Here is a 16,526-nt window from a genome sequence, read left to right as displayed (position 1 = left end):
TGAATTTCCCTTATTCCGGCTCCACTCACTGCCCCCGCTCGGGGTTAACTGAGCTCTGACCAGTTTTCTTATAGAGATTAGCAGGTAAAGCAAATTGCAAAGGGAACAAAAGTTAACATGTAGGGTATGCAGACAGCCTCCACCTTGGAGACATCAGCTAAAGACACAGGAAACAACCTTCCCTCGGTGGGGGGAGAAATTCTGCCACCTCCAAGAAGGAGAAGAAGAGCCCCCACCTCTCTACAACTTAAGAACCAACTTCACACTCATCTCCCTGTTTTCTACCCTCAGGGAGGAAGTTTCACAGCAATTAGACACACATCTTCTTCACAGCTGGAGGGAGAAGAGAGAGGGCTGTGAAGCTCTCCACCCACCTCCAAGTGGGGGAGAAGACACCCGGGATAGCAGAGCCGGCTCCCCTGGGCCTGTTAGTAAAGGGAAATTGCTCTGAGGGAGGCTGGAGGGGGAAGTAAGCATAATCCTATGGACATAATCCTATGTGTCCAAGGGTACAGCCCAATATTTGGGAAGGGTAAGAAGGAGGGACCTGAGTGGGAGAGAAGGTAGAGACTGAAGGTAGAAGGCCTGAAAGGGAGGCTTGGATTTAGTATGAGAAGACCTAGGGTTCCTCAAAACATGAAACACAGAATTACCACATGACCCAGCAATCCACTCCTGGGTATATACCAAAGAGAACTAAAAATGTAGGTCCACATCAGAACTTAAACATGAATGTTCACAGTAGCATAACTGATCATAGCCAAAAAGTTGAAACAACCTAAATGTCCATCAACTGATGATGCATAAGTAAAATGTGGTATATCTATATATAAAGGAATATTATTCAGCCATAAAAAGGGAATGACATATGGACACATGCTACAACATGGATGAACCTTGAAAACATCATGCTAAGTAAAAGAAGCCAGACACAAAAGACCACATATTGTACCATTCCGTTTATACGAAATGTCTGGAATAGGCAAATCTACAGAGGTGGGAAATAGATTAGTGATTGCCTAAGGCTAGAGGAAGACCAGGGTGGGGGGTGGGAAGAGGAGTGACTGATAATGGGTATGGGTTTTTGTGGTGGAAGTGGAAGGTAATTAAAATGTTCTAAAATTAATTATGGTGATTGGTGCCCAACTCGGTGAATATATTAAAAATCAATGCATTGTACACTTTACTTTTTTTTCAAATTTATTTTTTATTGAAGTATAGTTGATTAACGAGTTGTATACTTTATATAGGTGAATTGTATGGTATGTGAATTACATCTCAATAAAGCTGTTATTTAAAATATCAATGAGAAAAAAGAATTAATTACATAAGAACTTGGAAGATTTTGTAAGAAAACTGTGATACTTCAAAAAGGGAAATGAATGATTACATTTATAAATGCAGTTTCAAATGTTCAAAGGAATTTAACTAAGTTTATTAATGGAATCAAACAAGTGATTGTTAAAATTTATGAGATTTATGAAGAGAATCGTAAAATTTGTCAGTTGACATGAAAAGTTGAAGAAAAATTAGGTTTGGGGATTCCTAACTTTAACATATTGAATATTGATTTTTTAAAAAAGACCTAGGGCTAAGTTCCTGGATGCCACCCAGAAGAAGTCACTGTTTGTCTAGTCCCTATCTCCACAGTAAACTGCAAAAGGCTGTACAAAGGGAACGCTACAGAAAGAACAGCCTGAAAGCTCAATCTCTGTCTTGACGGCTTTCCTGAAGGGTGATAGCTGTACAAACCCCTATAGCCAACTTTCTTTCAAACCCCAGCTCCTCATTCGAGTCACTGACCAATGTGTTCCCAGGCTCCCTGAGTGGGGTGTCCATTTGGAGTCGGGGCCTCTGTCCATCTGAGGAGCTACCATCTGGACCCATCTGCTCAAACGTCACTCACGTTAAGCTGCTTACTCCACCCTCTATTTGTGGGATTCCAAGCCTAGTTTCAACAGACCAGGGTTCTAAAGCCATTTGAAAACCATAGGATGAGCTCAAGCAGGAAAAATAAAAAGGGGCGGGGGGTGGGGCAAGATTATTGAAGAAGCTTGGGTTGAGGGAAAGAGAGACGACCTCCAGGCCCTTAACTGGACTGTGAGCTTCTTGCGAGTGCGGGCAGTGGCTTCCACCTTTTTCCTGTGTTCTTCATAGAAGCGAGCACCAGCTCAAGGCAGAACAGGGCTAGCTAAGAAGATGCAGACCAGGGGAAACACACCAGACATGGATTCTGAGACGCAGCTTCGAGAGTAAGTGACGTAGTATAATCCCTCTGGCGCATGGAAGGGGCATGGACTCGCAAGCCACGCACCTTTGTTTCAATCCCACCTCAGCCGTTTACCTGCTGCGTGGTCTTCAGCAATTTGTTTACTCTCTCTCTTAGAGCCTCAGTTTTCTTGTCTTTGAACGGGATAATACACTTACTTATTATAAGATTATTGTGATGATTATTAACTGAGTTGATTTAATTAATTTTAAATGAATTAATGGACTAACGTTTATGTATAGCATCTAACACAAGGCCTGGCCCAAACTAAGCATTCAAAAACTATTGGTCATTTCCCCTTCCCTACAAGTTACAGCTGGTGCAATGCTTTGCTACATGACTTTGGACAAGCTGGACTTTCGAACCTACAGATCTATTTTGTAGATGTACAAAGTACACAATGCCTGTGCTAATAACCATACGTTAGCTCTGTGGCCAAGGAGTTATTATTCACTCTTAGAGCCGACATACGGTTATCTGCACAAGTGTTGTCTACTGTGGACCAGAGAGCAGGGAGGTTCCTGCAAGATTCCAGACCAGCCAAAGCAGCTCTGCGCTGCCCTCTCTCCTGCCTTTACCCTGGCCTCCTTACCAAAGTGCTTCAAACTCCTGGAGACCACCCTGCACGGCCCCAATCCTGCCCTTGTTCGTGCCAGCTTCTTCCACCAGTGGTCCATGACCTATGACATCAACTGCACCAGACTCGAGTCAACCTCAATGGAGCCAGGTCAGTTCTTCTGAGGCTTCCATCCTGCTGCCAATACTGGTCTAGCTGCTGATATTCCAAGGATTGCACAACCCCGGTGGCATTTTTAAGATTCCTGTGTGACATGATAAGGAGGCACAGGGAGGAAAGGACTAAGACAGCAGGAGGGAGCAGCATCTGTTCTTCCTCTCTCTCCAGCCCTCTGCATTCACATCCAACACAGACATCGGTCTGGATCCAAATGCCATCCTGGCAGGCTTCTACAGGCTGGAGGAGATGTGAAAATACAGGCGCGTGGAGGAGAGGAGGTGGAACAGACAGGGGAAGGTTGTTTCCTGCATTATAAGATGCATTTGTCTAGAAGTCTGGTGCAAAGTGCTGGCTATTATGCTCACACCAAAGACACCATTGGCTCCAGCGGTGTAGGGAAAAGCTTGGTGTTAATGCCCCGAGTGAGCGCATACACCTGCTTGTAGAAAGCCCTCCCTTTGCTATAGTCTATAAACCTCCCATTAGAAACGGAAACTCACAGGGTGACATGCTGTCTCAAACCCAACAGCCCAGCCTCCAGTAAAAAGGTGGGTTTAGTAGGGCAGCAAGGAAGGCTGAGAGGGGTGTAGAAGCGATTGCATCACCTCAGCAGAAACGAGGTAGATAGCACACGCGATTGAGGGGAATAGCTTTCACTGCTGCCAGCTGTGGCTCCACACCTAGCCCTGCAGATCTCAGCACCCAGGAGAAGGTGGCTAAGCATGGATGCTGCCTCAGGGGCCCGGAATTGGTCCTGGGGCAGGGAGTGCGGAGGCAAAACAGTTCCTAATGCAGTTCCACGGCCCTTCCCCAATCATCCCACAGTGGTGTGTCCTGAGCCCACGTTGGCCACAGCAGCCTGTTGTAATGTTTCTGGAGAGAGAAGGCCCAGCTTCTTACCAACAGGCAGAGGGGCTGAGGAGTGTGAGTGCCATTAACCAAATGACTCCATTTGAGAAACTGAAGGCCTGGGGGAGCTGGGTGGTTCTGCCTTGCATCAGAGGGCAGGTGTCTGCTCTGAGTGCCTGGCGAGGCCCAGGGGCTGAAGCACTGGGGCAGGGGAGACACCGGATGGGAGAGATTGGTCTGTGTGGGAAGGTGCCTCACACTGGGGCTGCAGGAGGAGGGGGGAGGGAGGAGACCTGTGCTGGGGAGCAGATGCCTGGGGCCGCTCCAGATGGCAGTGGCCCAGAACAAAAGGAGAAGAGCCAGAGGGAAGGAGGACAGAGAAACAGAGGACTTGCTCCTCTGAGGCTTCCCAAGTGGAGAGACAAAATCAGATTCTTACCTGGAACCTGGCCGGAGGCTTGCTCAGAAACATCTATGCAGCCCCAAACCACCCTGAAAAAACCCTGCAACCCCGAGCCCAAATGGCCAACCGTGTGGGTCCCAGAGCTGGAGAACTGCTGGGATTCGAATTCAGCTGCTGCCGCTTTCTCAGCTGTGGTGCTCTGAGCATGTTCCTCCACCTTTCTGTATTTACGTCACCAGTAAAATGTGGGTAACAATGGGCCCTATTTCATAGGGTTACTGTGAGGAGGATTAAATGGAAAATGCACAGCGTTGGCGGCTGGGGAGTCCTCCAGTGCTGATTCTGGCAAGGATGGCTGTTACCACCTCTAAAGAACCGGCTCAGACCCCCGCAGAGCTTAGTGGTCCTCATGTGGCCATATGTGTGCACTCTTTTCTTCTTCTGTTAAAAGTTTCCCTGTATGTCTTAAGGTCCTCTGATCCTTTGACTTCCTGAAGGTGTGGGTGCCTCAGACTGGAGGAGGCAGTGTGGTGTCCCAGCAAGAAAAACGGCCCACAATTCAGGACATCTGAGTTCTTTCTTTTTTTAAAAAATTTATTTATTTTTGGCTGTGTTGGGTCTTTGTTGCTGTGCGCAGGCTTTCTGTAGTTGCGGCGAGCAGGGGCTACTCTTCATTGCGGTGCGCGGGCTTCTCATTGCGGTGGCTTCTCTTGTTGCGGAGCACGGGCTCCAGGCGCACGGGCTTCAGTAGTTGTAGCACATAGGCTCAGTAGTTGTGGCTCGTGGGCTCTGGAGCACAGGCTCAGTAGTTGTGGTGCACGGGCTTAGTTGCTCCGCGGCACGTGGGATCTTCCCGGACCAGGGCTCAAACCCGAGTCTTCTGCATTGGCAGGCGGATTCTTAACCACTGCGCCACCAGGGAAGCCCCAGGACATCTGAGTTCTAATATGAGTTCTGTTGCTGTTCGTTTTGTGGACGTTGGAGAAGTAACTTCTTGAGCCTCATTGTATTCATCAATCAAATGCGAATGATGACGCCAGCCTTGCCCACATCACAGAATTGTCGTGAAAGTCAAATGACACAACTAATGTAAATGAATGCACTGTAGAACTATAGTGAACCAATATTAGGTTCCGATTTTTGGGCTCGTGGATTAGACTGGAAGGGTCCAGAGGTGCAAAGCCTGGATAGGTTTGCTCTGCACCAGGCAGGATGCAGCAGGTGTGACTCTGGCTGCCACTCAGATGTGCTGCTGGGTAGTGACATTGCTATCATCAGAGAAGGGCGGGGGGCTCCCAGGTTCCTTAGGCAGGGATCTGGTTAGGCAACCCAGAGTGTGTGTGCCCAGGGAGGAGAGTGGAGGGGCCTTAGGAGGGGGAGCAGAGATAGAAAGTAAGGTGGGTTCATGAAAAAGTGCCAAGAGAGGGGCCACGGTGACCACAAAGCTGGACTAACCCCTGATTCTGGCACAAACCTGGGGATCTGTTCCCATGCTGTTTTACATATATTTACAGGCCCATTATAATAACCTGTACACTATTTTTGCAATCAGAGTCCTCCAAATACAAACCAAAAGAATGGTGCCCCACCCCCTGCCCCACTACTGCCAGTATGTTAAAGTTCAACACTTAGTAACAGGTGAAAAAGTCCTGTGGTCAGATGGATTTCCCTGGTGGTCCCCGAAACCTGACACTGTTCTAAGGCAAGTCGCAGACCTAAGAGAACCCACACAGAAACTACCTTCATAAAACAAGTATATCTGAGCCGCTGTTGATATGACAAATAATTTCATTTACTGAATACCTAGTATAAGCCAGGCACAGTGCAGGGTTCTTTATGTGTTTAATCTTTACAAGATGTTCACTATTATCCCTACTGTATAAACCTAGAGTGGTTTGAAACTTTCCTACAGTCACAAAGCAAGGACAGCCAGAATCCATGTCATCAGCGTATTCTGTTCCTACCTTTCAACTCCCTCCCTGCCTGCATCCTCCCAGCCTAAATCTCCAACTCTTTCTGGGAGAACAGAAGCCATCTGAAAAGGGAGTTGGAGCAATGAGGCTGAGATGCCCACACTCAAGAACAGGGAAACCTTTCTCTGTTCGGGCCTCCAGGTCAGACTCCGCCAGCCCAGAAGCCTCCAGGCTGCTAGCGTGTGATTCAATGCCAGTTACTCCTTGGTTAAATTTGTAGCCCTTATTGCTTGCATGTACTCCCCTGCCATCCCTGCCTTGAGACTAAGACAGGAGTTGCTGGGAGCAGCAGGAAATTTTACCCCAGAATGGAACAATGCAGACCCTGGACACAGGGTGTGGCTTCAGTGATGTCAGCTTCAGCTGTTTACGGTGCCCTGGACAGCTGTCCATCTGCCAGGGCCCACTGCTCCGCCCAGAGGAGGGGTTCTCAGACCGCCCCCCATATGCTGGGGCTGTCACTCAGGAGGCTCCCAGGTTGTGGAGGCCAGGCTAAGGGGGAGTGAGGGCCACAAACACAGCTGTTTCCCAATTTTTCAATTGAACAGTCGGGACAATGGCAGGGCTAATGCCGGCTCACTGCATCTGCTGGAGAAAAAGGAACAAATGCTTCCCCAAAGTCAGCCTCTGGCCTAGGAGAGCCTTGAGGTCTGGCTCTGTGGCCAACTCTGGGGAGAAGGAAGGAGATGTCCCCTCAGAAAATTCCGGGGCCTGAAACGTCTCTCATCAAAGAGAAGGGGCAGGAGGTGAGAATTTCTTCCCACCCTACCCCTGAGACACGGGGCCCAGGCCCAGGCCCAAGCCCCACTCACCGTCTCTGCCTCATTCAGCCTCCTTCCTGTAACACCAGAGGGGGCTCCCTTCCAGTCTGCAGCAGGAAGGAACACTCCAGCGTCCCAAATTGCACATAAGTCAATCAACCTGTCACAAAGCAAGCACAAAGAAGAACCCCAGGGTCACTTTAGGAGAGGAAAAGAAAAGCCTTTGTGCTTTGCAGCTTGTTCATTCACTGGGAAATTACATCGTTGTCCACACCCATTTGGGCAGTTTTACATAGCATAACAGCATCTTTGTTCACAAAAATTCAAAGCACTCTGCAAGAAATGGGACCGATTCTGCAAGGTGCCTCAGCGTGCTGGACTCTGGGAAGCGGGGATCATCTCTCTCTTCATAAGATCATTATTGTGGCCTGACATCATAATCGAATTGCTGAATCCCTAGTCACCTGAAGGAGTTAAGCCACTCCTCAAAGAATCTCTCCTACACCCAAGGGAGAATTTACCCATAATTATCTCATTAATTGTTTTACTTAGGAGAACTATTATGTTTTTCTTCCCCATCTACAGATAATCAAACCAAGTTCACCATAAATAAATTACCCATTAAAAGGAGATCTAATTTTAGTGTTAGGAGACATGGGTTTTAGGTCCTAGCTTGTTTTATCATTTTGCATAGATCACGTCCCTACATGTGACTCATTTTCTTCATCTGTTAAATGGGGAGAAGGTACAGGACAGTGGGTCAGACCACTAGACTATGAGGTGGCATTTCAAGAGTTCAAGTCCCAGGTCTGGTCCTTTGCGGCAATCATTTAGCCTTTCTCACTACAGATAACATATCTCACTTAATCATTTGCTTTAACATTAAAACGTGTCTGCAGAAAATGGTCACATCCACCTTTGTAGAGGGGAATGCGGCAATATCTATCAAAATAAGTATGCATTTACTCTTTGTCCCAGTAGCCTCAGTTCTAGGAATCTTTTTGAAATATATCTTATATGATGCCCAAGTTCTGACCTACAGGATTATTGTCAAGTGAAAAGAAACACGACGAAAAAGTGTGCTTAATGTGCTACCATTTATTTAAGAAAGGGAGAATGAATGCAAAGATATATATGTATTTGCTTATATTCTGCAAAGACAAGAAAAGGATAAAGCATAAAATAAAATTTAAAGGACTTATAGGGAGGGGGAGGAATGAGGTGGAGGGAACAGGGATATTGAATATACCTTGTTTTGTGGATTTGCTTTGGAACATGTAAATATTTGACATAATTATAAGGAACAATATTTTTGAAAGAAATCCCTAAAATGAAAGTGTAGCAAATGAGTCTGTATGTCCAGCTGGTTGGCATAACTACACATAGAGAAATTAAAACACAGTAGTTTGACTCTATATCCTTGGAGGGATATATCCTAAGAATAAAAAGAACTGCCTCATTCCCCCCACCCCAAAATCCTAAACTGTTTTCAATAATCATATTATTGATGAAGTTATGGTATTATTATTGTTGTTGTTATTCTGAGACTTTTGTATGTGTATTGTGGGATAAACCAAATGAGTAATAATATTTATATTACTGAAAAACAAGGGTTTCCTACTGCAAGAAGATACAAATGTAAGCTCGATGAGATCAGGTTAAAATTTTGTAGTCCTGATTGTGAACTGAGAGTATCAGGATGAACTCCATATGTTTTATGTTACATCCATCCATCCACACACACACACACACACACACACACACACACACACACACACACAATACCTAGCAAGGCCTAGAAACAAGGATCATCCTGGAAGGAATGAGTACCCCCTAGCAATCAGATTATGAACTCTATATACCATCCCCCACAAAGAAATCAGGCTTCCTTGGAGAAGGGTCTGAAGCAGCAAATATATAAGATGAGCCTAGAGCATCTTGTTACACCATAAAAGCAAACAAAACGTCAAAGATTACTAGAGTTGGGGGGACCTTCAAGATGGCAGAGGAGTAAGATGTGGAGATCACCTTCCTGCCCACAAATACATCAAAAATACACCTCCATGTGGAACAACTCCTACAGAACACCTACTGACCTCAGACTTCCCAAAAGATGCCTGAGGGCGACCTATACACAGAGGTGGGGCGCAAACCAAAGCTGAACCCTGGGGACTGTGCGAACAAAGAAAAGAAAGGGAAATTTCTCTGTGCAGCCTCAGGAGCAGCGGATTAAACCCCACAATCAACTTGATGTACCCTGCATCTGTGGAATACCTGAAGAGACAATGAATGTTCCCAAAATTGAAGCGGTGGACTTTAGGAGCAACTGTAGACTTGGGGTTTGCTGTCTGCGGCTGATTCGTTTCTGATATTTATGTTTACCTTAGTTTAGTTTTTAGCGCTTGTTATCATTGGTGAATTTGTTTATTGGTTTGGTTGCTCTTTTCTTTTAAAACTATTATTATTATTTTACGTTAATAATTTTTCTTTTTAATTTTTTTTCTTCTGAGCTGTGTGGCTGACAGGCTCTTGGTGCTCAGCCTGGTGTCAGGCCTGAGCCTTTGAGGTAGGAAAGCCGAGTTCATGACACTGGACCACCAGAGACCTCCCGGCCCCATGTAATCAATCAGCGAAAGCTCTCCCAGAGACCTCTGTCTCAATGCTAAGACCCAGTTCCACCCAACGGCTAGCAAGCTCCAGGGCTGGATGCCACATGCCAAACAACTAGTAAGACGGGAACACAACTCCACCCATTAGCAGATAGGCTGCCTAAAATCATAAGAAGTTCACAGACACCCCAAAGCACACCACCAGACGTGGTCCTGCCCACCAGAGAGACAAGATCCAGCCCCACCCACCAGAACACAGGCACAAGTCCCCTCTACCAGGAAGCCTATACAAGGCACTGAACCACCCTCACCCACTGGGGGAGGATACCAAAAACAATGGGAACTACGAACCTGCAGCCTGCAAAAAGGAGACCTCAAACACAGTAAGTTAAACAAAATGAGAAGACAGAGAAATACGCAGCAGATGAAGGAGCAAGGTAAAAACCCACCAGACCAAACAAATGAAGAGGAAACAGGCAGTCTACCTGAAAAAGAATTCAGAGTAATGATAGTAAAGATGATCCAAAAACTTGGAAATAGAATGGAGAAAATACAAGAAACGTTTAACAAGGACCTAGAAGAATAAAGAGCAAACAAACAACGATGAACAACACAATAAATGAAACTAAAAATTCTCTAGAAGGAATCAGTAGCAGAATAACTGAGGCAGAAGAACGGATAAGTGACCTGGAAGATAAAATAGTGGAAATAACTACTGCAGAGCAGAATAAAGAAAAAAGAATGTAAAGAATTGAGGACAGTCTCAGGGACCTCTGGGACAACATTAAATACACCAACATTTGAATTATAGGGGTCCCAGAAGAAGAAGAAGAAAAAAAGGGACTGAGAAAATATTTGAAGAGATTATAGTTGAAAACTTCCCAAACATGGGAAAGGAAATAGTCAATCAAGTCCACGAAGTGCAGAGAGTCCCATACAGGATAAATCCAAGGAGAAACATGGCAAGACACATATTAATCAAACTATCAAAAATTAAATGCAAAGAGAAAATATTAAAAGCAGCAAGGGAAAAGCAACAAATAACAAACAAGGGAATCCCCGTAAGGTTAACAGCTGATCTTTCAGCAGAAACTCTGCAAGCCAGAAGGGAGTGGCAGGACATATTTAAAGTGATGAAAGGGAAAACCTACAACCAAGATTACTCTACCCAGCAAGGATCTCATTCAGTTTTGATGGAGAAGTTAAAACCTTTACAGACAAGCAAAAGTTAAGAGAATTCAGCACCACCAAACCAGCTTTACAACAAATGCTAAAGGAACTTATCTAGGCAGGAAACACAGGAGGAGGAAAAGACCTACAAAAACAAACCCAAAACAATTAAGAAAATGGTAATAGGAACATACATATTGATAATTACCTTAAATGTAAATGGATTAAATGCTCCAACGAAAAGACATAGACTGGCTGAATGGATACAAAAACAAGACCCATATATATGCTGTCTACAAGAGACCCATTTCAGACTTAGGGACACATACAGACTGAAAGTGAGGGGATGGAAAAAGATATTCCTTGCAAATAGGAATCAAAAGAAAGCTGGAGTAGCAATTCTTATATCAGACAAAATAGACTTTAAAATAAAGACTATTATAAGAGATAAAGAAGGACACTACATAGTGAACAAGGGATCAATCCAAGAAGAAGATATAACAATTGTAAATATTTATGCACCCAACATAGGAGCACCTCAATACATAAGGCAAATGCTAACAGCCATAAAAGAGGGGAATCAACAGTAACACAATAATAGTGGGGGACTTTAACATCCCACTTTCACCAATGGACAGATCATCCAAAATGAAAATAAATAAGGAAACACAAGCTTTAAATGATACATTAGACAAGATGGACTTAATTGATATTCATAGGACATTCCATCCAAAAACAACAGAATATACTTTCCTTTCAAGTGCTCATGGAACATTCTCCAGAATAGATCATATCTTGGGTCATAAATCAAGCCTTGGTAAATTTAAGAAAATTGAAATCATATCAAGTATCTTTTCCGACCACAACACTATGAGACTAGATATTAATTACAGGGAAAAAAACTGTAAAAAATACAAACACATGGAGGCTAAACAATACACTACTAAATAACCAAGAGATCACTGAAGAAATAAAAGAGGAAATCAAAAAATATCTAGAAACAAATGACAATGAAAACACGATGACCCAAAACCTATGGGATGCAGCAAAAGCAGTTCTAAGAGGGAAGTTTATAGCAATACAATCCTACCTCAAGAAACATCTCAAATAAACAACCTAACCTTACACCTAAAGCAATTAGAGAAAGAAGAATAACAACAACAACAACAAAAAAAACCCCAAAGTTAGCAGAAGGAAAGAAATCATAAAGATCAGGTAAGAAATAAATGAAAAAGAAATGAAGGAAACAATAGCAAAGATCAATAAAACTAAAAGCTGGTTCTTTGAGAGGATAAACAAAATTGATAAACCATTAGCCAAACTCATCAGGAAAAGAAGGGAGAAGACTCAAATCAACAGAATTAGAAATGAAAAAGAAGTAATAGCTGACACTGCAGAAACGAAAAGGATCATGAGAGATTACTACAAGCAACTATATGCCAATAAAATGGACAACCTGGAAGAAATGGACGAATTCGAAGCACAACCTTCCCAGACTGAACCAGGAAGAAACAGAAAATATAAACAGACCAATCACAAGCACTGAAACTGAAACTGTGATTAAAAATCTTCCAACAGACAAATACCATATGCTAACACATATATATGGAATTTAAGGGAAAAAAATGTCATGAAGAACCTAGGGGTAAGACAGGAATAAAGACACAGACCTACTGGAGAACGGACTTGAGGATATGGGGAGGGGGAAGGGTGAGCTGTGACAAAGCGAGAGAGAGGCATGGACATATATACACTACCAAACGTAAGGTAGATGGCTAGTGGGAAGCAGCCGCATAGCACAGGGATATCAGCTCAGTGCTTTGTGACCGCCTGGAGGGGTGGGATAGGGAGGGTGGGAGGGAGGGAGATGCAAGAGGGAAGAGATATGGGAACATATGTATATGTATAACTGATTCACTTTGTTATAAAGCAGAAACTAACACACCATTGTAAAGCAATTATACCCCAATAAAGATGTTAAAAAAAAAAAAGTCTTCAACAAACAAAAGCCCAGGACCAGATGCCTTCACAGGCGAATTCTATCAAACATTTAGAGAAGACCTAATACCTATCCTTCTCGATCTCTTCCAAAATATAGCAGAGGGAGGAACACTCCCAAACTCATTTTACAAGGCCACCATCACCCTGATACCAAAACCAGACAAAGATGTCACAAAAAAAGAAAACTACAGGCCAATATCACTGATGAACATAGATGCAAAAATCCTCAACAAAATATTAGCAAACAGAATCCAACAACACATTAAAAGGATCATACACCACGATCAAGTGGGGTTTATCTCAGGAATGCAAGGATTGTTCAATATACGCAAATCAATCAATGTGATACACCATATTAACAAACTGAAGGATAAAAACCATATGATCATCTCAGTAGATTCAGAAAAAGCTTTCAACAAAATTCAACACCCATTTATGATAAAAACTCTCCAGAAGGTAGGCACTGAGGGACCCTACCTCAACATAATAAAGGCCACATATGACAAACCCACAGCCAACACTGTTCTCAATGGTGAAAAACCGAAACCATTTCCTCTAAGATCAGGAACAAGCAAGGTTGCCCACTCTCACCACTCTTATTTAACATAGTTTTGGAAGTTTTAGCCACAGCAATCAGAGAAGAAAAAGAAATAAAAGGAATCCAAATCAGAAAAGAAGTAAAACTGTCACTGTTTGTAGATGACATGATACTATACATAGAGAATCCTAAAGATGCTACCAGAAAACTACTAGAGTTAATCAATACATTTGGTAAAGTAGCAGGATACAAAATTAATGCACAGAAATCTCTTGCATTCCTCTACACTAACGATGAAAAATCTGAAAGAAAAATTAAGGAAACACTCCTATTTTCCATCGCAACAAAAAGAATAAAATACCTAGGGATAAACCTACCCAAGGAGACAAAAGACCTGTATGCAGAAACTGTAAGACACTGATGAAAGAAATTAAAGATACAAACAGATGGAGAGATATACCACGTTCTTGGATTGGAAGAATCAACATTGTGAAAATCATTATACTACCCAAAGCAACATACAGATTCATTGCAACCCCTATCAAATTACCAATGGCATTCTTCACAGAACTATAACAAAAATTTTCACAATTTGTATGGAAACACAGAAGACCCCGAATAGCCAAAGCAATCTTGAGAAAGAAAAACAGAGCTGGAGGAATCAGGCTCCCTGACTTCAGATTAGGGGAACCTAGGGACAGGAGAGGAATAAAGACGTAGACGTAGAGAATGGACTTGAGGACACGGGGAGGCGGAAGGGTAATCTGGGACGTAGTGAGAGAGTAGCACTGACATATATACACTACCAAATGTAAATTAGATAGCTAGTGGGAAGCAGCTAGCTGCATAGCACAGGGAGATCAGCTTGGTGCTTTTTGACCACCTAGAGGGGTGGGATAGGTAGGGTGGGAGGGAGACGTAAGAGGGAGGGGATATGGGGATATATGTATACATATAGCTAATTCACTTTGTTATACAGCAGAAAGTAACACAACATTGTAAAGCAACTATACTCCAATAAAGATGTTAAAAAAAAGAAGAAAAAGATTACTAGAGTTATGCCAAAAGGACTTGGAAGCTACCCAGCATAAGGTGTCCCTGGTCAAGTTGAGCATTAAAAAGGATCATGACTACAATAGGTTGAAACATAACAAATGTGTTTAAACATTTAAATCTTATAAATCGCTAATAATATTCTTTAAAAGCCCAAATAACCTGTGAGTCACCTTTTAGGGATGTTAGGAATACACTTTATTATTTTAAAATCTGGTCAATAAAGCAAAAGAGGGAGGAGTGGGTAGAGGTATCACTGAGACAAGACTGGCCTTGTACTGATCATTGTTGAAGAGAGTGATAGATACATCAGGTTCATTACATTATTCTCTCTTCTTTGTAACACATTTTCAAAATAAAAATAAACTTTAAATGATAGAACAGGTTGAGAAATGAGAAATCTTAGAATGTCTTGAAACTCTTTAGAATCAGAGTCATTTAATCCTAACAACAACCCTATATGGTGACCAAGGATATAGATATTATTATCCTCACTTTACCCTGGAGGAAATAAGTGTAAAGAATCCTTTGAGTCAGGATTCAAGCCCACATGTTCTTAGCCCAAAGGCTCACTATTTCAGAGGTGCCTCTTTAATATTCTCATCTTTTATATCTGCATTAATAAAACTTTCCTTGCCTATATGAGGTTAATGGGGGGCTGCAATGAGAAACGTACTTGGAAAACAAATCTTTGTATAAATATTTTGCTGTCATTTGAAAATTGGGGATCAGATATGCCCTATGCGGTTGCTGTGAGGATCCACGGAGAACTGTGATTTGAAGATAGATAGACAGATATCAAGAAAGAGAAACAGAAAACTCTCAAAGATGAGTGAGGTTGCCATTACCCTGATACCTCTATCATCACTCACAGGACTTCAGGGTTAAATGAGAAGTGTGGCTTCAAACCCAGGGTCTAGACTCTCCAGCTGACCCAGGGATAGGAAGGTTCCAGGAGGGACACCTGATGCTCTGGGGACGATCAGGGATCAAGAAAGACACCTGATACCCTGCGAGCTGCAAGAAGAGCAGCTCTGAGGCCCAGCTGGGTGGGGACCATGGCCAGGTTGCTGGGCATCTCATGTTCATTCTCAGATTGTCCTTCCCTCTGCCACAGAAGAAAAGTGGGTCTGGGGACTCTAAGACTTTTTCACCTTGGAATTCCATGATTCTACAAATGCTTATTTCTGAAGAAGTACAAAGTCAAACTTGTCCTGAGTCCTGGTTCATGTGCTGCCTCCCTCTGGATATTTAGTCTGAGCTCAGGGAACAAGAACTCTCTCTGTCTCTGTCTCTTGCTTGAGGTTCTTACTTAAACATTTAAAAAATTACTTTGTTTTTTGAATAGGTAACCCCTTCACATGATATGAAACTCAACAGATACAAGAGTGTATAGTAGAAGTAGAGTATATATAAGTAAATTTCCCTCCCAATCTTGTCCTGCAGCTTCCTAGTCCCACTGAGCCCCTCTCCCCCACCAGCCACTCTTACCAGTCTCTGTGTATCCTTCCAGAGACGTCCATGCATACGTAGATACATTTTAAAAATTATAGCATACTATACAAATTTTCTCCTAACTTGCCTTTTTCAGTTAATATCTTAGATGTCTTTCTATATTAGTTCATATGAAACTGCCTTATTACTTTTAGCAGCTGTATAGTATTCCATTGTATGAACATATAATAATTTACTCAACCCTCTACTGATAGACATTTAGGATGTTTGTAATCCCTGGATGTAGAAAATTGATGCAATACATATCTTTGGATAAATATGATTTCTCTCATTTGCAAGATTATTTTTAGGATAAATTCTTGGATGCAGAATTCTTAGGTCAAAGGGAATGTGGCTAAATTGTTCTCCATGCAAGTTTTCACAACTAAAACTCCCATCAGCAATTTATAAAAGTTCCTGTTTTCCTTCTCCAACATGCTGTTGCTATTATTATTTTTAAATTTTAACCATCTGATGCACAGAAATTGGTGTCCCTTTGTGGTTCTCTTATTATAGTGAGGTTGAGCACTTTTCTTTTCTTTGAATTATTGTATTCTTTGCTCAGTTCTCTACTGGGTAGTTGGTTTATTCTTATCAGTTTGAAGGAACTCTTTATTTTTTAGGAAAATTACCCCTTTATTTATAAGAGTAGCTGCAAACTGTCCATATC

General features: G+C 42.8%; 1 protein-coding gene across 19 annotated transcripts in view; it reads right to left on the bottom strand.

The window, feature by feature from the left end:
* The window catches only part of NFASC (neurofascin), a 189,161-nt gene that overhangs the window by 90,482 nt on the left and 82,153 nt on the right, over positions 1-16,526 (bottom strand). For 18 of the 19 annotated variants that reach the window (XM_033410440.2, XM_049707375.1, XM_049707361.1 and 15 more), the window contains exon 2: positions 7,043-7,151. The exons of the other annotated variant lie outside the window; for it this stretch is intronic. The gene's annotated coding sequence lies outside the window, so the exon portion shown is untranslated. The remainder of the gene's footprint in view (positions 1-7,042; positions 7,152-16,526) is intronic. 19 annotated transcript variants of the gene reach the window in all.

This window comes from Orcinus orca, chromosome 1 (genome assembly GCF_937001465.1).
Source record: "Orcinus orca chromosome 1, mOrcOrc1.1, whole genome shotgun sequence".
In the NCBI taxonomy this organism is placed as follows: Eukaryota; Metazoa; Chordata; class Mammalia; order Artiodactyla; family Delphinidae; genus Orcinus; species Orcinus orca.
This window is presented reverse-complemented; position numbering and strand designations above follow the sequence as displayed.